This window comes from Canis aureus, chromosome 11 (assembly GCF_053574225.1).
Source record: "Canis aureus isolate CA01 chromosome 11, VMU_Caureus_v.1.0, whole genome shotgun sequence".
Lineage (NCBI taxonomy): Eukaryota > Metazoa > Chordata > Mammalia > Carnivora > Canidae > Canis > Canis aureus.
In genome coordinates, this window is record NC_135621.1 from 66,842,985 (window position 1) to 66,865,401 (window position 22,417).

A 22,417-nucleotide genomic window follows, 5' to 3' on the forward strand; every position below is an offset into this window, starting at 1 on the left:
TGCTGTTGGTTGTGATCTCTCTCATTCATGAATTTATTTATTTGGCTCCTTTTTCTTTTCTTTTTGATAAGTCTAGCTAGGGTTTTATTGATCTTATTAATTCTTTCAAAGAACTAGCTTATAGTTTTGTTGATCTGTTCTGTTTTTTTTTTTAATTTCTATATCATTGATTTCTGCCCTAGCCTTTATTATTTCTCTACTCCTTTTGGATTTGGGCTTTATTTGCTGTCCATTTTTGAGCTCCTATAGGTGTAAAGTTAGGTTGTATATTTGAGACTTTTCTCGTTTCTTGACAAAGTCCTGTATTGCTATGTACTTCTCTCTGAGGACCACCTTTGCTGTATCCCAAAGTGTGTATCCTTCCCTCTTAGGACCACCTTGCTGTACCCCAAAGGTTCTGAACTGTTGTGTTTTCATTTTAATTTGCCTCCATGTGTTTTTTTTAATTCTTCTTTAATTTCCTGGTTGACCCATTCATTCTTTGGTAGGATCAAAAAGGCCCTTTATTTTAGATTCAGGTTGTGCATCTTCTAATCCATATGCCGTCACCATGGGCTAGAGGTCTGGGAGACACTCCTGTATCCCATTCAGTTGCCTCCCACATCCTTAGCAGTTGGAATGTTTCCTTCCTTTTTAGCTCCTGGAGGCCATCCTTCTCATCCAGCCACTAGAGACCAATAGCAAGAAGGGAACTTCCGCTTGGTCCCTGTTCACAATAAAGTGTTCTTGGAGGAGGTGACTGACAGCAGTGAAGAGGGGACTGTCCCAAAGGACTTCATGATTCAGCAGGGAACTCCAGAGCATCTGACCTATGGGGTGTGCTCCTAAAGAACATAAATGGTCTTTGAGTGCTGAGAATGGGTGAAAACTGGTCTCTGCACTTGACCCAGTTAGAACAGCCTAAGGGAGGATGCTGAAAGAAATAACTACAATTACAGGTAGAAAAAAGTGATGTGTCAAAAAAAAAAAAGAAAGCTATAACTTCTTCAACCTGACAAAAACTATCTATAAAAAGCTTAAAACTAACAACATACTTAGCGGTAAGAAACTCAAAGATTTCCACTAAGATCAGCTATACAGCAAGGATTTCCCCTCTCATGTCTCCTTTTCAACATAGTACTGGAAGGCTCTGCAAATGCAATGAGGCTTAATTAATCAATCAATCAATTAATTAAAAGGTATACAGATTGGGAAGGAAGAGGCAAAACTTTTTGTTCACAGATGACATGGAGAGGGAGAGGGACAAAGGAAAGGGAAGATAGAGAGAGAGAGAAGCTCTACTTTCTAAACTGGCTCTTATGAGATCCCCTCTCTTTCTTTATTATTCCCCCCTTATTTTTTTTTAAGTTTCTTTAAATGTCTTTCAGTATCTTATAACCAAAGAGTCTCAACCCAAACAAGCAGGAAATCAGAATGTCAGAGATGACCACCATGCCATAAACCCAGAGGAAAACCTAGAGAAGGCAGTGAAGAAGACCTAGAAGAAGGCAGTGATTTCCGTGGTAGAAATCACACTATGCCCAATACAGGTGTTTGCTCCTCCTTGCTGAAGGGCTGTTTACCTTACTTGGCTTCCAGAAATGTAGAAGGTTTCCAGTCCAAGAATTTCAGAGAGTAACAAACAAGGTTTGGTGAGGAGGTGCTGCATGCCTGGGACTCTAGACCACCCAATTTATAGCTGACCCACAGAGAGATTTGATAATCTGAGATTGAAATGAAAGTTTAACCAAGGTGAGAAAATCACTCGGGAATAACAGCTCTCAATCCTCACAATATCTCGTTAGTGAGTGCATTTAGATGGTTTAATGCTATGCAATTATTATTTTTTATGTAATTATCCATCCATCCACCCCTTGATTTTACAAATATTTATTTAGCGCCTACTAAGTAACAGGCATCGGAGATACCAAAACAAATGAGACATATTCTATGTCCTCAAAGGGCAGTGAGTACCACTTGTTCATAGAGCTTTAATGGCTTATAATTACATGCTTTCGTGAGATTCTTTATTTAATCTCTCTCTCCCCTACCATGTCAATTTTATAATGGCCGGAATCACATCTCGTGTCTTTTTTGTATCCTAGCACCTGGCACACAATGGACACTTAATGCATATTTGGTAAACAGTTAATGAATAATTGGCTTTCAGTTTATTCAAGACTTAGAATTATCGTTCTTCTGTTTTTATTAACCCTTATTATATCCTGCCCCACAAAAGGATCTCTTGAAAGAAGACTCAGGCAATAGTACATTTTGAAAGCTAGGTGACTGATGTCCCACAGCGTTTGAAAACTGCAGACTCTGTGACAGGTGCCCAAGCTAACAGCCCCTGGTTACTAAGGATCCCCCCTATAATGTCTATCCGTGGTGTCTAGGGACTCTTCCTTTCTTGATAGTTCAGGAGAAAGTGCATAAAATGCAGCTGATTCACTGACCTTCAGGAAACTGACTCTGAAAAGTGGAAGTAGGTGTAAGCAATGACCATCTCTACACCAGCAAGAGGAAGTGGGCAGATAGGACAAGGGACTCCATGTACAGCTGTGTAGGTCCTGGGCAAGGGCATCCAACTAGGGGAGGAAGTAGGGGCTGAAATCTAGCCAGGATCTTCTTTCTGACAATGAACCCTGGCAAGAGGCTGTGTCACAGGAATCCTAAGAACCAGAGGTGGCCCAGGTTCACTCTCAGTGGGGAGTCTTCTGGTTCTCAGGAAGACTGATGAAGTTATGAGGGAGAGTATGGCAGACACCTGCACTTAGCATTCAATCTGAAATCAGTAGGGTGAAGTGTTGCTCACTCCAAAAGCCTTACTCCATGAACTACTGATTGCCACCCTTCACCCACGCACACCCCTCTCCCCGACTATGGCAGCTTCAGTGCTCAGAGTGATAAAGGCTGTCTCCTAGGAATAGCAGGAGAGATTTGTGTGGAGACGTCTAAGACCAAGGCTGGGGACGCCTGGGTGGCTCAGCAGTTGAGCGTCTGCCTTTGACTCAGGGCATGATTCCAGGGTTCTGAGATCAAGTCCCGCATTGGGCTCCCTGTGAGGAGCCTGCTTCTCCCTCTGCCTGTGCCTCTGCCTCTCGTTCTGTCTCGTTCTTTCATGGATAAATAAATAAAATCTTAAAAAAAAAAAAAAGACCAAGGCTGGAAGAAGGAGGAGAAGGCCCCCTGCTTCCCTGAAGATGAAGGGAGATGGGAGAGCAGAAAATGGGGCTGCTGGCGGGCCACCCCAGGGCTCTGTATTGGCTGGCAGTGAACGTTTCTTTTCCCCAAATGTGGATAGGTTCTACTGGCTCTGGAAAGAACTCTGTACACAGCCTAATAGAAAAACAATTAAGTAGCAAATAGCTTGAAAAAAAAAAAAGTTACCCACATCCACCCCTATTCTGTTCTTCACGGTACATAGAAACTGCAAGGCTATTTCTAGCTCTAGATGCAGGGGTGCTGATGAACAGTGGGGTTTCTGCAGCTAATCTCTGATAGGACCGAGCTGTCGCCACCCCGCAGAGGTGCTAGGGACAGGCAGCTTGATTGCACCCGGCCAGCACATGGTGGGTGGGCGGGAGGACGTCTGGCTGGCTGGGCCCAGGGGGACTGGGAGCAGCTCTGAGACTGCATTTTGGAAGCAACGAGCAGAGACCATGTGGCTCTGTGTGCCTCTAACACCACCTTGCTTCCAGAGCTCTGCGCTTAAAAAGAACCGAAGAAAGAAAAAAGGAAAACCCTGCGGATCCAGGCACAGCTCCCAGGGCTGTTTCTCTTGCTTCAAATCTGTGATGGCATTGCAGAGGTCAAAATGCCATTCTTCTTGATGGAGAAGGAAAGCGTTAAGGAAAACCATCCAGACATCATGGGAAGGGAAGGGAGGGGAGGGTCAACTTCATTTATAAAATTTCACACAGACTTTGCAGTCGGATGACTTTGAGTTCAATTTGTCTCTTTTACTGTCAGCAGTGTGACCTTAAGCAGCTGCTTGATCTCCTCCTGCCCCTTTTTCCTCACCTGGAAAGGCGGGGGTGTGGGGGTATGTGTGGGGGGCTGGGGGGTGTTCCTAGAGGTAAGGCCCACAAGGGTTTGGTGCCCCTGCAAGGTCAGGCCTTTGTCCTTGGCTCTGCAGGCTCACTTCCTGCAGAAGTGAGTCAGTTGGGTTTTCCCAACCCAGCACTCTGCTGTGGCTCCTTCAGCCCCGCCCAGGACAGTGAGCATTGTTTTGCTTCCTTTTTATATTTCATGTTGATGGAGAGCTTGCAGTTTTTGCACACCCAAAGAACAAGCAGAAATGTGACTTATATATGTTACAGTACTTACATAACAAAATCCAAACACTGTTTCAATGGTTTAAAATGTCTCTGTCCTCTAGGATACAGGATGTCACACTTTGCTCTCCATGGAAGCTCGAATGCAATGGTCATACATACATTGAAACGAGTTTTGTAGCCATTAAACATGTCAATACTTAGCCCCATGCCTGGCATGTAAATGCTAAGGAAAAACTGGCTTTTGTGGCAGGTATGTATTTGTAAACACCACCCTTGGGTGCAGAAAAAAATTCCCTGATAACTTTTCTAAATCAAATGACCGCTTACCTTGAGCCTCGACTTTCTACATCTTCTTCATTATTGGGAACATCCCCCTCAACTATGAGAAGGTCTGAGGAAACTTGTGCAAAGCAGAACTTTCCAGAAGGTTCTCTGGCCGTCAGCCCACACCAGTCACTTGCTGATGTGCTCACTGGCCAAGCGCTCAGAGGGGGCTGCTCTGCTGTCTTCATTCCTTGTTCAGGTTCACAGTGTTTGCAGTGCCTGGAACCTCAGTTCCTAGCACACAGGTCCCCCCCCCTGCTCCTCAACCCCCCAGCTCACTATTTTTCTCTGAGACCGAGGCATCTCTCTAGTGACTGCAATGAAGCAGAAACTCTACTATTTGAAAGCCCATATGACCTCGTGGAGTCCAAACTATCATTCTGCTCCCAGGCTCAAGGACTTGAGACTTCCCTTCTTTTCCTGGAAGGGAAGAGGGGCTGGACAGAGGCTCAACTCTCCGAGCGTCAGGGCTTCACCTTCCAATGGGGCCATTTCTCTTTTAGTTCATCTCTTACTGCATCATCATCATTATTTTTGAACAAGATATATCATCTTATCAGAGGAATGTGGGATTCTTTCATCACAGTTTTATTTTGAGAGTTGTGTACACTCAGAACATCATTCAATCTGACCCCAAACGAAGACTTAACAGTGCAGAGCAGAAGTGGCTCAGGCCCATTGAAAAACAGTGCTCCATCTTCTAACTCTTGGTTTCCTTCAAGAGAACACTGTGCTCAACTTCACGGCTATTCTCTGTGAAATATCCTCTGCGTACCCTTCTCTGTCAGAGACATTTCCTAACTCATCTATGAGTTGTTTCACTTGACTGCACTGCATATGGAGAGAGAGAGTGGTTCTGTAGGAGTCTGATCCTCTCAAGAGAGGAAATATGTTTGCCTGGGATTTTTCTGCAGAAGGCAGCCAGCAACACAATCTCGTGGCCTATATGTAAAACATCTGACTTTCTCACCAATGCGGTTAAATCTTCTGTTTTCTTACTCAGCAGGAGCTTGCTGAAAACTGACATCGTAGCTGCTGGCTGAGATCACAGCTCTGCAACTTATATCTAACCACACGCAGTTTTTCTAAAAGGAGTCGAGCAAGGTCAACACAATGGACATTTGTCTGATAGCCTCTGGGGTTAGCGGGCACTTTTGTTTACTCGAGGAGGGGAGGAGAGGAAGGAATGAAAACCTGGAGTCTGAAAAGTCCCAAGAAGTTTTGCTATTGGCTGGTAACAAACATGTTTCTCAGTTTTTCCATCCATGAGAGAAATAGCTATTAAATATTTGCAGTCAGCTCTTTATAGGTTTATTTCTGCTCTTATTGAGCACTTCTTACAAGACATCAAAGTATTGAAGAAGTAGATGTGCCTTTGTTGACATTCCAAATAAGTCAGGAAGCCCAAAAGGAGAAGGATGGGAATTAGCCCAGACGGACATGGGTGATGACAGAAGCCTCCATTGTCTCCTCTATCACAGACTTGCCACCCTCTGATTCATTTGTGAAACCAAGAGGAACATTCTACAGAGTCATAGGGAGGCCTCTGGCTAAAGATCATAAGCACAAGTGGAAGCTCTTCACTCGCTCTGGACACTAAAGAACTTATAGATAAGGTATAATCAAAATGTTTTTAATGTATAACTAAGCATGAAGTCAAGAAAGGAAAAGTGCCAAGTTACAGAAGCAAAAAGAAAACTCAAAGTCGGAGGTGAATAGGAGTTGTATTGCGCATAGGGTGAGATCTAAACCCCTATTATCAAAAAAATAAATAAAATAAATAAACCCCTATTATCCACAGAACATGGAAACCCAGGCTGTGAGTTGTACACTTATCATGGTGACCGCTGAGTAACGCATAGAATTGTTGAAGCACTATATTATACACCTGAAACTAATATAACTACACTTCAATAAAAAAAAAATAGTTTAAAAAAGGAGCTCATTGAAAGACAGGTTTAAAAGGCCCCAAAATATAAATAAAATCTTAAAAAAAAAAAAAAAAGGGGGCAGCCCTGGTGGCTCAGCGGTTTAGCGCCGCCTTCAGCCCAGGGTGTGATCCTGGGGCCCTGGGATCGAGTCCCACATCGGGCTCCCCACAGGGAGCCTGCTTCTCCCTCTGCCTGTGTCTCTGCCTCTCTCTCTGTGTCTCTCATGAATAAATAAATAAAATCTTAAAAAAAAATTAAAGGCCCCAAAATGAAAAATAAATTATATTCAAAGATACAAAGATCTACTAGCATGAAGATCAATTTGTCCCAGATTTATCTGTAGTCTCAATCAAAATTTCAATGGAAATATTTTGTGGATATTCTGCAGAGAAACCCCAGCTGCTTATAAAATGCATATGGAAGGGCAAGGGGCCAGAAAAAGACAGAATTCTCAAGAAGAAGTGGAAGAAGGAGGGAGAGAACTTGCCCTGCCAGATACCTAGAGTTCACTATAAAATTCTAGCAATTAAGAGATGGTGGGAGGAAGAATTGATAGGGAGTAGACAAAGAGGCCACAAGAATGGAATGCAAGAGAGCTTAGAAGTAAATTCACTGTATGAGAAAAACTTGATTCATAACACAGCAAGCATTATGGATCAGTCAAGAAGGGAACGGGGTAATCAAAACTGGAGCTGGGATAATTGATTAACCATTAAGAAAAGGGAGAGATTGAGCTCCTACCTTATATGGAAAAAGCAATTCTAAGTGGATGAAATTTCTGAATATTAAAAAGGCAAAACTTAAACAGTTTATTAAAATGTAGAATGTTCTTATGGCCACTGAGTAAGGAAAATGTTCGTGAATAAATCACAAAATGTGTAAAAATATAGAAGAAACTATTCATAATTTGAATCAGTAAAAAGAAGTAAACCTTTGGTTCATCATAGCATGCCACTAAAAGAGTGGAAGGAACAAAATATAAAATGAGAGAAGATATCTGAAATAAGCTTGACTAGCAAAGGATTAATATTTTGAAAATGTAAAGAACCTCCCTAAATTAACAAGAAAAAGACAACACCGATGAGATACCTGATGTATTTGAACAGGCTAAGAGGAGGTTTAAACAACTGTCAGAATGTTGGGATTAAATGAGAGTAAGTTCATAGGAAAATAAGCAAGTGAGAAAAACAAGTATCGGTTCCACGGGAAACAAAACTGTGACAGGAAAGGAAAAGGATTCTCGGTACATTACATTGCCCAGCAATCAAAGGTGTTTATGTAATCACAACAATCTAAGCACTGAGTAGCGATCTAATCAAATGACAACATAACCTTTGGAAGGATGGAATGTGGGGAGAATGGCTGACTGTGGGGAGACCTGAGGGGAAAGCAAACTCAACCCTTATTTTCCAGAGTTGGATTGCAACATAATGCCATCCACCCAAACTACTAGGCAGGCAAGAAACAATATGAGCATGTTGTTTAGAGAGAGAGAAAGCAGTAAATCCCAAATAATCAACCAATAGAGCTGAAAGTGACTTCTCTGGGGAGGAGAATGGAAGATTCCCTTAGAGGACGAGCTGTCTCTTTTAACCATGAGCACATGTAACTCCATACAAATGAACACGGACTCCTCCCCTAATAACAAAGAACCAAACGGAAAGTCTAAGCCATTGGAATGAAAAGCTTGAGAGATGGATTCAACCGAATAGACACAGCTCCCTCAGAAGTGTTCGGGTTCAACCAATAAAGCTGGGAAATTAGGGTGAGACCATGTCAGGCAGGAGCCCCCACCCGGAAACAGGCCTGCTCAGCATTGGGGGTCAGTACGCCCAGCCCTGTCTGTCTTCTCTACAGGCTGGATAATGTCCCAAGAAGAGAGAGGACAGCTAGTGGTGACAGCTCCTCCTCCCCCTCCATAGAGAGCCTCGATTTCAGCATTACCTGCCTGCCCCACACCAACAATAACGATTAACACGGAGTGAGCATCTGTTCTAAGCGCGTCGCACCTGCGAATGTATTAGCATTTCCTCCTTACAATCACACTAAGAGGTAAGCATTCTTCTCGTAATGAAAGCTGAGGTACACGGAATTAAAGGACTTGCTTGAAGTCACTCAGCTAGGTAGTGGCGGGCTTGGGATTTGAACCCAGGCAGTCTTTCTACAAAGACACACATTCTGCAGTGTCTTGGTACGTACGCACACCCCTTTACTGAAGCCTTCAGCGAAATAGCAAGGAGCTTATCTTTGAAAACAGGTTAAGAATCCCTCCTATATCACAAATGAGAGCCAGCTGAAAGCAGAATGAATTCGTAAGACAGGGACTTGCAAAATTGTTTACTGATTTCATTTATTCCCTACCTCATTCAAAAAAAAAAAAAAATGAAGCAACTTCCAAAAATGTCGTGTACAGGAAGTAAATAAAATACGAGCAAAAATTTTAAGAGTCAAAGAAAGTGGATAAATAAATGTGCCAACCCCCCAAATTCAAGAGGGTTGCTGTATCTGAAAATAAAACCCAAATGTGAGCCTCCTGGAAGCCAACACGAAGAAGGAAATGCAAGCAGTCGCTAAACTCTCATTATAAAATAGGAGAGAGCTGATGGAGTGTTTACACGATGTACAAGTTAAGTGCACGATAGAGAAGAAAGAGCAAGAGGAATGTCGTGTAATTATATATTGAGTCACTGTGATTTCGGAGAAAGTTACCACTTTCCTTCAACAGCTGGGAAAGCGAATTTGGAAAAGCTTCGCATGGCCCCTCTCTCTGCCTTAGAGCTAGCTGGCTCCTGTTTAGAGCCCCAACGTTAAAACCACACTGCAGGTTGCTTCCATAAGTCACTAGGGCCTCCCTTACTGTGCAGCCACCTGATGCAGAGTCAACCCCACAAGCAACCGGCCACAATCCGAGGGGGACCTAAACCCGGGGCGGGGACAGCGGAATATGACTGTGCTTCCCATGCTCGTGGGCCTTGTTGGCAGCCCTCGGCCTCTGCTGTGTGGAGGAACGGATCGTGCAGATTTTGGAAAGCTGTGGTGTTCGTAAGCTGGGATGGAGGCCAGCTGTGGACTGGCAGCCAAGCGTGCCAGACACCGGCGTCGAGAAGAGTCCTTAGGTGCTCCTGGGATCCTGGGTGCTCGGTGGAGACAGCGGCCACAGCCACAGCTGTTCAAGTGCTTGCACCCTTCCCTGCCTCCCTGCCCTGCTAGCCCTGGCTTCCTGGGACCCTCTCTTTCCTGGGAAAGTAGCATTTACCCGAAGCACAAGAAGACTTGGAAGTCAACAGAGATTCAGATAATCATTTGGAGTTACCCAGATGGCCTTCCCTTGCCGCGTCCCCTGTTGGCACAGCCATCGCATCCTCCTCCGGCAGCCGATTTCTCTCTGCCACAGCCAGACTTCTCGGAGGAGCTGTGTGCCCTTACTGTCTCTACGTGGGCATCCGCCAGCCAATATTCCCGTGAAAGTGCTCTGGGCAGAGTAGCTAATGACCTCCTCGTTGCTGGGTGGGCCCTCCTCAATTCTTGGCTTGATCTCCTTGTAGCAGGAGATTCTTCTGTCTGTGGAAACACCCACTTCCTGTGGCCTCTGTGACTCCACCATGTCCTCACTCTCCTCCTCGGGGTCTTCTCCGGGGCCCCGAGTTCTCAGTGCTCCCCCTCCTGCATGTGAACCGGATGAGTTCTCCGAGGGGAGCGAAAGTTGACTTGCTCACCATGGTTTCTCACTCTACAGTGTGACCAGAGTCCCAAGGGGAGGGAAGGCAGCCAGTGCACACCTCCTCTTCACCAGCGGAGAGAGACTTGCCAAGTGCTGGGGAAGCGGAAGGTGATCAATACTTTTGAAGGAATGAATAAATGTGAGTTTTATTCCTGTGTCTTTAGGATCTATATCCTGAAAACACCAAAAGAACAACAGCAACAAAAGGATTGGAGGTGGTTTACACTGTTCAAATACACCCCAAAATATTAGCAAGGCTTTTCAAGAGAAACGAAATAATGGAAACCAATGAAACATGGAATAAGGTAGATGCACCAACTTATTGGGTTGAATCGGTTACTGCAGTGGAGCATCCCTGTTGGTGCTGAGCTTCCTGGTAGGCGAAGCAAAATGAGAAATACACCAAGTTCCATAGCTCTCACTGGCAAACAAAAGAAAGCACACAAGTTTGAGTATGGCTAGAACTATCTCCTGGCACTGAATTTTAATAGGTGTTTAATCATGCAGTTATCTTTCTAAGGCGAGACATTAGCTAACGTATCAGGCACGGTCTTTCACCGTCATTTTTTCAAAATGTTTAGATGCTTCTCCAGAGTGTTCATTGAGCCACCCAGATGATACCAATAGAAGGCTAGGTAAGCCAGGGCATACCGCAGCTGTCTTAATCCGGGAAGTAGATGAGGATTGCGTGGGATAAACTCCTGGGTACCAGGTCCCTACCAGGCACATTTGTAATGTGAACTCAAATAGCGTGGCTTGCTTGCCCTTGTTGGAAGGCCTAAGTAAATTTTGGTGGAGGCCAAGGCAGTGTGGCTCTACTTATTTTCACAGGGAAACACACCCAGAGGGATCCTAATTCCATTTTCCTTCAGAGATTCCACACACCTGCTTCATAAAAGCTCCAGCTTGCAAGTGGGGAAAAGCCGTGTTCTAACAATGAGGACTCTTGGGGGCGTGTGACGTGAAGGTCCCAGAGGGAGGCCAGCTGGGATTTCTGCTCATGCCTCCTTCTCCCACCAGGTTTGGGGTTTGGGCTACATCCAAAGAACCAGAAACAATAGAAACCACGTTCCAAAAGCAGGTACGAAGAGATTATTCATCATCCCCTCTCAACACCCAACTTAAAACCAGAGTTGAGAGGCAAGATGTTCATTAAGGGTCTTTGGAGAAAGCTGATGGTGTGTGAGCTGAGGGCCCCCCATCCCTGCACAGGAGCGGAACAGATGCAGGATGCACCTCCTTCCCCTCCCCACAGAGGGGCTTATGGAGGACTTAAGGTGTGTTGCCTTTGGTTTGGGGGTCACTCTGTGTCTTGGACCAAACTGGGTCAGTCTCAGTGGACTGGCTCGTGGCCTTGCTGGGCGAGGGCATGCGGGACCAAGAATGCAGTCACACACCATGTACACTTAGAGGACCGGTATGGGGTCATGGATGCTGCACCCTGAGGAGTCACCTTGATGGCAGTGTTGGCAGGGGGTGGAGTGTAAAAGGACCTCGGCTGTGAGCCACAGAGACGTCACTGAATTTCCAGGAACCAAGGAGGTAGAAGCACCAACTGGGACCTTGTCCCCTTCACCCCTGTCTCACACAGCTGAGAGAACCCAGGGGTGCTGCTAAGGGGGGAGGTGGGCCTCTGAAGAAAACTGAACTGTCATACTGACCGAGACCTGAGAAGGCCCACCCTAGAACCTCCTGCGCCCTCCCCCAGCTGTGTGTGGTGGGGTGAGGTGGTGGGGTGGGGTCAGGGAGCCTGGAGGGGAGACAGTGTCAGAAACCACAGTCTGCATTGTAAGAGAGGAGACATGGGGGAAAGAATCGATCACAGCTGCCCCCCACGCCACCCCACACCACCCCACACCACCCCACCCCAGCACCTGGTCCACACTGGGAGCCAGAAGAGGCCTCAACTTGAAATCCGGTTCAGAGTTTTCCTCATTACATAAAACTGGACATTTTAATTTCTGGATCCACTGTGATTTCAGTGGCCACAGGACTTTTTTTTTTTTTTTTTTTTTTCGCTTAAAGGGACCAGAAAAGTCTGACGGTCTTCCCCAGGTGTCCTTCCAGGGCCAGGAGACGAGCCCACACGGCAAGTTCAAAGGGACCCTGGAAGACAAAGCAAAGCTCCTGTGTGATACCTGGCCCCGGCCACGCTGGGACGAAGTCCCAGGGACATGGACAGAAGCAAGCCCAGGGCCGTCCCTGCCCTGACCCGGGACAACGGGGACACAGCGTCCACCCAGGGCAGGTTTGGGATCTCTGCGCCCTCAGAGGAAGGGGCAGGAAGCCGAGCTCACTCCCTGGCACTTCCTGCCGAGGCCCCAGCAGCAGGAAGGCACCGGGCCGCCGGGTCGGGCGCCTCCGAAGGCACCGAGGGCCAGGCCAGCCACCGGGGCAGGGGGCGAGAGGCTCGTCGTCGGGGCGCACGGCGGAGGGCGGCGGAGGCCCCGGGAAGTCAGCCGGCCGTGGGCCCTGTGGCCCGGGTGGAGGCAGGGGCAGGGGCAGGGGCAGGGGCAGGGGCAGGTGGCCTGGAGGCCTGCCCTCGCAGCTGAGGATGCTCCCGCGCTGGCAGGAGGCGCTCGGAGATGCCAAGTAATGCTATTACCGTCCTAATTATAATTAGAACCTACAAGTTGAGTCTTGAAAGGCATTTATAGCACATCCTTACTTGTTTAGGTCAGCTTCCCAGAAAGAGGGGGAAAAAATAGACTTGGGCATTTTTAATTTAGACAAGAAACAGGTCCATGTGTCCAGGCTGCTATCTGGGGCTCCCCTATTTTAAGGATGTCCTGTGGGGCTCAGGTAGTCACCGTGGTGGCTGGGGCCTGAAAGCGCCACGTGGACGGAAACAGGCCTGTGTGCAGCCCCGGAGGCCAGTCGGAAGCTTCCAGCCGCCGTGAGGTAACAGGCCGGGCAGCAGGGGGGTGACCAGCCGTGTGGCCTGGGGAGCGACTCTGGGCAGAGCAGGAGGGCAGGATGCCGACTACCCGGGGGCGCCCCGAGGCCCTCGGGGACTCAGGGCTGCTTGTGTGGGTTCAGGATCCCCCGGACGGGCTGACCCTCTCGCCTCCACCCCTCGAGGCCGGAGGACCACGGCCACCTGCTCACCCAGCGGGTGAAGTGGCGAAGTCCACGAGGACAGGTTTGGGGGTGGGGGAGGAGACCTGCCTCTGGATCTCAGGCACCCGCGCTGCTCCTGTCACAGTCCCCGGCAAGTGAGCCATCCCGATTGGTGGAGCCACTGAAACCAGAGCTGCGTAGACACCGTGGAGAGTCCTGCTGCATGTGGCGCAGCCGGGTCTGCAGGCCTCGTGAGGACAGAAGACAAGTCCTGCAAAACAGCTTATGAAAAACCGGTCAAAACCCTGTGCGTACCCGTCATGGTTGATGGGACCTTCATGGAGAGGCAGCCAGGGGTTATTTTGCTTCTGTCCCACCTCCAGGCCCCAAAACCTAGGGCCCCAGACCCCCTGCACAACCCATCTTATAATCTGAACCTATTTTTGGACCCTCTTTCCCTTCTCCACTCAATTTCCAAACTTACCCGACCTTAGTCTCTACCTCAGGGATTCTGAGAGTCTGAAAATCAGTAATGTTGGATTTGACGTGTTCCTTCTTCCAGATAACATTTCACTGTGCTTTGCAGAGATGTACCTTTACCTAAACGGAGACCGTGGGGGGGGGGTGGCGGGGGGGAGGCGCCATGTAGCCCAGTGGGGGGAATAGTTGGGTGCAAAGTATCTCTCAGCAGCACCAGACACATACGAGTCTGTAAAGTCTGGGAGCGTCAGGATTCCTACCCCCTCACCCCCCAATTTTGCTCTGAATTTTTTGGCTACTGTCCTTGCTCAGATAAGTTTTCTTCTTTCTAAGTTTCTAATCCTTAGGTTCATCATGACTCACACTTAAAACAAACAAATTTTTACTTCTTTCCCCCTAAGTGTTATAGCAGTTTTTCCCTGGGTGGGAAGAAACTTCCAGTTGGCTCCAAAAACTTTGGAAAAGGAAACTACCCCCCCTCCCCAATCAATCTCTCCCATGATCACTATATATTTTTTCACTCACAGAAACGATTCAGTGAAGTAAAGAGCGTTTTGTTATGCCTTCTGGGCAATTTTGTGCAAAAATTCACAATGTCAAGAGGACATGGTTATTAGGAGCAAACTGTACAACCCTTTATCTGGTTCTCTACAGGCTCTAGACTCGGGGTGGGGGGGGGTCGGGGGTGGCCAGAGCCAAGTGCCAGCTCTTCGTGCTAAAAATGTTCACAATTCGGTCCCTGCCAGCAGTGAGGACTACAGAGTGAATGTGCGAATCTTGCTCCAAACTGGCTCGACCCACACTCTGTAAATGTCATTTCTTGGGATCCTGTTTTATCCGAGAAGCCAGATTTCACCAACAGCACTAAGACTAGCTGATGATGCTGTACAAGTTCTGAATCTCACAGGGAGAAGCTCTTTTTTTTTTTTTTTTTAAGATTTTATTTATTTATTCACGAGAGACACAGAGAGAGAGGCAGAGACACAGGCAGAGGGAGAAGCAGGCTCCTCGCAGGGAGCCTGATGTGGGATTCAATCCCAGGACCCCAGGATCACGCCCTGAGCCAAAGGCAGATGCTCAACCACTAAGCCACCCAGGTGCTCTTAAAAACCCTCTTCTTGCTTTCTACCTATGGGCTAACATGGGTTCAATATACACCAACATACAGAACTGAAAATGCATTTTGTATTTGAAATATAGATTTTTAAAATATATATAACAGGATGATAATCCTGGAACTTCCCCTTTAAAAATTGATGTCATACCACAAAAAGTATTTTTGATCATGCAGCATCAGTATCTGATAAACCTCCAGTTCTTAATTCTAAGGTGAGAGATACTACCTCAAAATGGAAGAAACGGTCTCCCATTTTACTTACATAGGTTTGCAATAAAAGACTGAAGCTGGCAGTTAAGCTGGTCCCTAAGCCCTCAGAAAGGACATAGAAGTGGTTTCCGTGGGGCTCGGGGGTGGGAGAAATGGGCAAAATGGATGGAGGAAGTCAAAAGGTATAAAATAAAATTCCAATTATAAAATGATGGGGTTATAATGTACAGCACGGCCACTGTAGTTACACTGTTTTGCATATTTGAACGTTGGGAAGAGAGTAGATCTTCAAAGTTCTCATCACAAGAAAGAAATTGCAACTACGTATGGTGATGGATGTTAACTAGATTTACTGGGGTGATCATTTCACAATATATACAAATATAAGATCATTATGTTGTACCTGAAACTCATATAATGTCACATGTCAGTTATACCCCCATAAAAAAGGACGTAGAGAAATGTCCTGTGCATACGATCTTCAATCAGATACCCTATGTTTTAAAACGAGCTTCACTAAGTTTTAACTCAAAAGAACTACTACACATGTATATTCAAATGAAATATAATTTTCCTACTAAACGCAACACCTAGTGAAACTGTGTTGTTATTTTAGCAGGCAACAAATAACGAAAGGAGCTATATATATATTCAGCCAAGTTGAGGTTGACAATGACCCATTTGTTGTTCAAATTGCAATAAATTCTTATTTGCCTGCAATGTAAATTACTAGAAATGTCAAGTCACAGAAATGTGTTGGAACCATTCTTCTTTTATGGTTTTTACCACGTGTCCAGCAACTAGGTTGACAAAGAGATGTATGTAACAAAAGCAAAACTTCCAGGCGGCACCTTAATAGCCGTGTTGTTTTAAGTCAGGATATCTGCTATCTGAGGGTAAAGTCCTCTGCACTGGGTGTTGTGCTTATGGGAGGGCCCCGAATGGTTCTGAAAGGTTGTGTGTAACCAGGGCCTGAGTGTAACACCTACACAACAAAGAGGCAAAAAAATCGTAGTGGCGAGTGTGTGGATTCTGAAGGCAGCTGGCCTGGGTTCACATTCCCTGCCAGGGGCACCTGGGTGGCTTAGTTAAGCATCAGATTCTTGATTTCGGCTCAGGTCCACGATCTGAGGGTCCCAGGATGGAGCCCTGCATCGGGCTCCACGTTCAGCGGGGAGTCTGCTTCTCTATCTCTCCCTCTCCCCTCTCTCAAATAAATAAATAAATCACTAAAGAAAAGCAGATCCCCTGCCGGACCACTTCCTTGCTCTGTGACTTTGTGCCCATTCTGAATCTCCTTGGCCTCAGTTTCCATATCTGTTAACATGCACAAAAAGTTGCATCGCAGCATTGCTGTGAAGAGCATACGTACGGAGCGTGCCTGGCATGGTGCTGGCACAGAGAAGGCACGCAGTGAGCATCAGTGGTTACTATTCCCAAATGTTCTTTTCCCCATGGATCCCAACCTTCAGTTTCTGCCTTAATTAACTGACTGAGGTGGGTTAGGACCATAGTTAGGAAGGGTGCCATCAAAACGCCCACCCCCTTCTATTGCCCCAGGTGCAGCTCCTAAAATTCCATCATTGGAATAAGTGTAAACTGTATAGTTGGATGTTGAACACAAGTATCACTATTTAGCAGTAATGACAGCAAACAACTTTCTGCAAGTGTTACGTACTCTGCGTCAAGAGCGAGTTGAGGGCAGCCCGGGTGACTCAGTGGTTTAGTGCTGCCTTCAGCCCGGGGCCTGATCCTGGAGACCTGGGATCAAGTCCCACATGGGGGCTCCCTGCATGGAGGCTGCTTCTCTCTCTGCTTGTGCCTCTCATAAATAAATAAATAAAATCTTAAAAAAAAAAAAAAAAAAAAAGAGCCAGTTGAGAGATGGGTTCTGGCCCATCTCAGACCCGGAGTTCCCAGGCCCCTGCTCCCCTTGTCTCCCATCTCCTGGCGCACTATTCCATCTTGGTCCTCTGACCAAATACGGATTTTCTCACTTCTAATGGTTGTGTCCTCTAGATTTGCACGGAGCAGCTCTCCTCTAACCCAGGCCAGTGCAGAGAAAGCAAGACAGAAACATGTTTCCCTTCCCATCTTGGCTGTCAGGTCTTCGGAGCTGGCCAGGAGAACGATGGTGCACAGGGAACTGCAAAACCAAGTCTCAGCTGCCGGGATATCGCAGGCTACCTGGGCTTCCGGGGATGACACTTTTCTCGAACATTCAAGCAGAGTGGCAGAGTGGTGGAAGCCTCCATGCTCCTTCCCGCAATGTCTCTGGGGCCTCTTAAGGTGCTTCTTTGTGTCCCAGCCTCCTCTTGCTTCCACCACACTCTTGAGCTAACCCAAAGTCTTGCCTCCTAGGACTGCTTTGTTCACGCTGCCTTGTCTCGTGCTGGGCACGGCTCTGATTCCCTTTTGAGACCAGGAATCTACATATGGTGGCATCCCAGAGCCCCTAGATGGCAAGGGGTGGTGGTAAGAGAAGAGGTAAGAGAACAGAGTGAGGGAGGAGACCCAGAGTGTGTAGAAGTTTCCACCTAAGTCCCTCCTGTCCAACATCTGTGTTTGGGCACAAGGTCGCTCACCCTAAAACTCCACAGGGTCTAATGAGACCATCCCCTCAGAAGAATGCAGCACACCCCAAAATACACAAACGTCTTAGAAACTTTGTGGACCTACTTAATTAAATGTAGTTGCCATTTGGCTTGGAGTCCCAAATGCTCACTGTGGTTTCTCAACATTTTATGAGAGAGCTAGTCAGGCTTAAAGAGAGTCCTTTGGGGTGCCCAAGGCCATTAAGGGGCCTCTTAACAGAGGCCCAGTCATAAACTGAGGTCGCAGCTTTGGGTTCTATGTTCTTTCTCTCTTTTCTCTTTAAAATTTCTTTGTTTCCGGAACATGAGGAACTCCTTTTCTAGAGTTACCCACCCCCCTCCCCCAAGATCAAGGCAGCCCCATCCACTGAGGCTGAGAAAATACCCAACGTTTCAGCCAGGAGCAAAAGATTGAAAAGATTGACCCAGATTGAAAGAGAGGGAAATGAATGAAAATGCCTGAGGCTCCACTGCCCAGACTTTCCAGTGAGAAGATAAAATTCCTGATTTGAAATGTCCCCCGGGGAAGGGAGGTTTTGGGGGATGCTATGGGAACAAAAGGTCATTGCCTGGTGGGTGTTTTCTCATTAGAGCATGGGTATAGGTCGAGGAGGCTTCCTGAGGCCTCTTGGCTCGAGCAGGGAGTGAAGCTGGAGGGAAGGTGGAGCAGGCCACACGTGCAGCCACTTTGTCATTACGGCGGGCGCAGGGTCACCCGGGGCTGCCACCAGGTGATCCTGCTTTGTCCAGGGCCGTGGCTCCTAGGGGGGCTGGTGCTCATGGCCTCCTCGAAGCTCTGTGCCCTTTCATCGGTGGTCCTCCCCCCTGGCTGCACGTTAGAACCACCTGCAGAACTTAAAATCTCTGCCAGGACACCGCCTCTGAGCGGCCTGGAGTGGGACCCAGGAGTCCTTGGAAGTAAATGCTCCCCGGGGGGAGAAACCATTACCGAAGTGTCGCTAGAACCAGTTGCAGGCATCCTGAGCATCCGTAGGTAATTTAGATACTTAAATAATCAGACCCAAGCTAAAGGGACTGTTCTTTCAAACATGACAGCCTTCGAGTCAGGAAAACTGTGTTGTCAAAGAAGGTTGACCAGAAAAACGGGTCCGTGTCTGACATTCGTCCTCCTTCAAGTCATTAAGTAACAGAATCTGATCAGCCTCGGTAATGAAGCTGAACTTCTGGTAAGTACTTAATAAGATGAGATTTTCCAGGGAGAATTAATCAAGAATGAGTTTAATACTATTCCAATTAGGTGTGGGTTAAATAATGCACCACATAAGAATTCAAACCAAACATCGATGAAGGAGAGTGTGGGAGTCCCTCCGGACGGGGGCGGAGGTCACCGACAGCACCGAGGTCGGGAACTTTGGCCAAGCACAGTCCTTGGCAATAAAACCCAGTGACTCTGCCCTTGGACAGGGTTCAATACTACGATTCCAGTGAAGTTCAGGGCCACTCCTCTTACGAGATTATTCTTGTTTCTAGGAAGAAGACAGAGGGTCAAGGGTGACACCTGGGGAAAAAAAAAAGGGTGACACCTGGGGACCGGTTGGTCACATGTACAGAGCAGTTAGTGAGATGGGCATCTTAGATTGGTTCTCCAGAAGCAGGCTCTACAACACGGATCCGGGGGCAGTAGTTCGTGTCCAGGGTGATCCCAGGAAATAGTGGAAGAGGAAAGAAAGGCACTGAAGCACGTGCGTTCCCAGTGAGGGCAACTGGTGGGTTAATCCCACTGTGTGGACACATGTCAGTCACCCATACTGAGATGCAAGGGGGCCGGTTACCCCGCCAGATGAAGGTTCACAGAGACCGAGCGGCAGGTCTGGGAAATAAGTAGCCCTTTGAGTGTAGAAGTGGGAAGAGCGAGAACCCAGGCAAGGCACTGACGGCGTCTGCTCAGGGATGAACATCGACAGTGGAGCTTCCATCCCTCCATCCCTCCCTCCATCCCTCCCTCCACCCTGCACTCATCCATCCCCTAGACTGTTTATCAAGGGTCAGATAGACATTCAGGGTAAGGGCTGGTCATGGGCTTGCATAACTAAGGGTAAACTGACTCCCCTCATCTCCTGGGATCTGCCTGCCTAATCGTTGAATCCAGGCAGTACTGTTTTCTCAGATTCTCCAAAAATTTATTATGCTTCAAACTTTTTCTTTCTGTTCCCTGCCCCCACTCCAACACTTAAAACTACTCAAAATTACAGGTTTGCTGGTGGGATCCTCGGGGGCCGGCCCACCAGCCGTGAAGGGAGAAAACCCGCTTGAATGTGGAGGGACTCACGCAGCCGAGGGTCACCGGCCGGGGGAGCCCGCAAGTCCTTGCTGAGGGCTCGGCTCCAGCGGCGCGGGCCCCCGTCCCTCCTCTGACCCAGCCGAGAGCACAGATTCCTTAACAGCTCTCTGCTGGTTCTTGCTCATAACCAAGCCACAAAGAGACGGTCACCCGGGCAGCCCCGGTGGCCCAGAGGTTTAGCGCTGCCTTCAGCCCAGGGTGTGACCCTGGAGACCCCGGATCGAGTCCCACGTCGGGCTCCCTGCATGGGGCCTGCTTCTCCCTCTGCCTGTGACTCTGCCTCTCTCCCTCTGTGTCTCTCATAAATAAACAAAATCTTTAAAAGAAAGAGAGAGAGAGATGGTCACCAGCGGAGAAGCCGGAAGGGAGCCAGAACCTAGGGGCCCGGCAGGGGGAAGCGAGGCCCAGTCTTGGGTAAGTGACATTTGAGCGCGGTCACTTCATGCATGGGGTCTTTGACTTGGGCCAAACAAAACACACACTAAGGCTCTGGGCTCCAGAAAGCAACCGACACTGCGACAAAACCAATGCTGTCACACCATCGCTGGCCTTCCTTTGCGGAGCGGTCGGTGCAGAGGGTGTCGGGGCCAAGCAGGGGTGGGGAAGGGTGCGGTGGGGGCAGTGGGGGCTGGCGCCACCCGGCCTGCAGGTAGACCAGCCCCCTGGCTGGGTCCCTCTACTTATCTTGGGAGGTGCCATCAATCAGACCAGCAAGCGGTGGCCCTTGCCTGAGAATCTGCTGGCGTCTTGGTGGCCCGCCTCTCGACTCTCTGCTGGGTCCCTTCAAGTTAACCACACTTGACCTGGAGGGTTGAGACAAGAAAACTGAAGGAACCCCATGAAAAAAAGGTTATGTTTTTTTTTTTCCCTTTTGCTTCTATTCCGGCTGGGACTTGCCCCCCTCCCCACTTGACACACGCCTTGTAATGCGAATAGCATAGGTCCTCCTTGTAAGGGACAGAGAGACGATGATGGCTTTCGAGGCTTCCAGCATATTCCAGATGATGTCTAAGGAATCATGGAGCAGAGGCCTCAGGCTCCTACTCCAGATGGATGGAGCCTGGGCTTCAGGGAATGAGTGACTTCCAAAGGACACCTGGACCTGTCCTTGTTCTGACCAGACACCAGACACCAGATACCAGACCACAATTGCCAACAAAAAACTCCAGATCCCAAGCAAAGGAGAGTCTTCCCTCCTTTCCTTTCTGAGTCTCTTGGACTAAGAGTCCGTCTGCATCTGGTCTCTCACAGTCTTCAACGGACCCTGCTTTCCCCTCGCGCTGGCTCCCATTTGATCTCCATCCTGTGAGAAGCCTGACACCCTCTTGGTTGGTCCCATGAGACCCCCTCTTCTGGGTCCTTGGGCCTGGGGTATGAAGGCAATGAGGACATTTGAATCACACCATTATCCCTTTTTCTGAACTTCCGAATGCCCAGAAAAACTTCGATTATGTTTCCAGTGCTTCTTTAAAGGCTTTCAATAAAGAACATACACTAAATACATTATACTTCCTTCCAAATTTTGATTTTTAGAGGCAGAATTAATGTCACCTTCGAGTCTTAACCCAGTTCTGACAGACTTCAAATATTCTCTTCCTGGCCTTTGCCGATTATAAAAATAATTCACCTCATAAAAATTCAAACAAAACAGAGATCAAGAAGACTGCGAGCGTCCCTGCGGGTCGGGGCGGGGATGGGGGGCAGCACGAGGTCGGGGGTGTCAGCTGTGCATGTTGCTTGGCGATAAAGCCCAGTGGCTTTGCACCCTGGCAGGGGCATGGATGCAAGATGGTTTCATCAAACTGGCCCTTTTAAAACGTCTTGCCTCCTGGAGATCAAGAAGTGGAGGCGGCAGGCCCCTGGCCTTCCCCGTCACCCGCGTCACGCAGCATTAGTCCACGCTGTCCGCCGAGTGCCCAGGCCTGAGAAGACACTGATGAGCAGGACAGACACGGGACGCGGCCCCTGCTCTCCAGGAGCCCGGAGCTGGTGGTGAGGGGAGCTAGACCTAAAGGGCAGGACCACACCCCACACCCCCCGGGGCGCAGGGGTAGTCAGTGAGCAGAACCACCGGGGGAAGGAGAGGGAAGTTGTAACAAAGCCTCTGCCCTAGTCGGGGGCTGAGGAAGACCGTCCTGAGGACCTGCTGCTGAGAGCAGAAGGAGGCCGCGTGAACCAGACCAAGGGGTGTGCAGGGGGACGGGGAGCCGGGGGCACTGCGGGGGGCAGGGGGAGCGCGTGCAAAAGCTCTGTGGTCGGAGGGAGCGTCCAGTTCTGAAGGAAGGCGGGGGCCGGGAGCAGAGACCAGTAGAGAGGGCTGTTCCATCAGTCAGGCCTTGTCAACAGGCCAAGGGTCTGGGAAAGCTCCGGAAAGTTCAAGCGGGGTTTGTGAGCAGGTGAGTAGGGGGTGGAGACATGA

At 48.2% G+C, this 22,417-nt stretch overlaps 1 long non-coding RNA gene across 2 annotated transcripts; it reads left to right on the top strand.

Moving 5' to 3' along the window:
* Positions 1 to 12,716: 12,716 nt before the first annotated feature.
* Positions 12,717 to 21,501, top strand: LOC144324259 (uncharacterized). 2 transcript variants are annotated; one of them, XR_013389784.1, is made up of 6 exons: positions 12,717 to 13,136; positions 13,441 to 13,602; positions 17,209 to 17,391; positions 17,464 to 17,589; positions 18,753 to 18,883; positions 19,910 to 21,501. It is a non-coding gene; the product is annotated as an uncharacterized LOC144324259 (long non-coding RNA). The 2 variants fall into 2 exon arrangements; XR_013389783.1 differs by having other exon boundaries at positions 12,719 to 13,602.
* Positions 21,502 to 22,417: the final 916 nt, after the last annotated feature.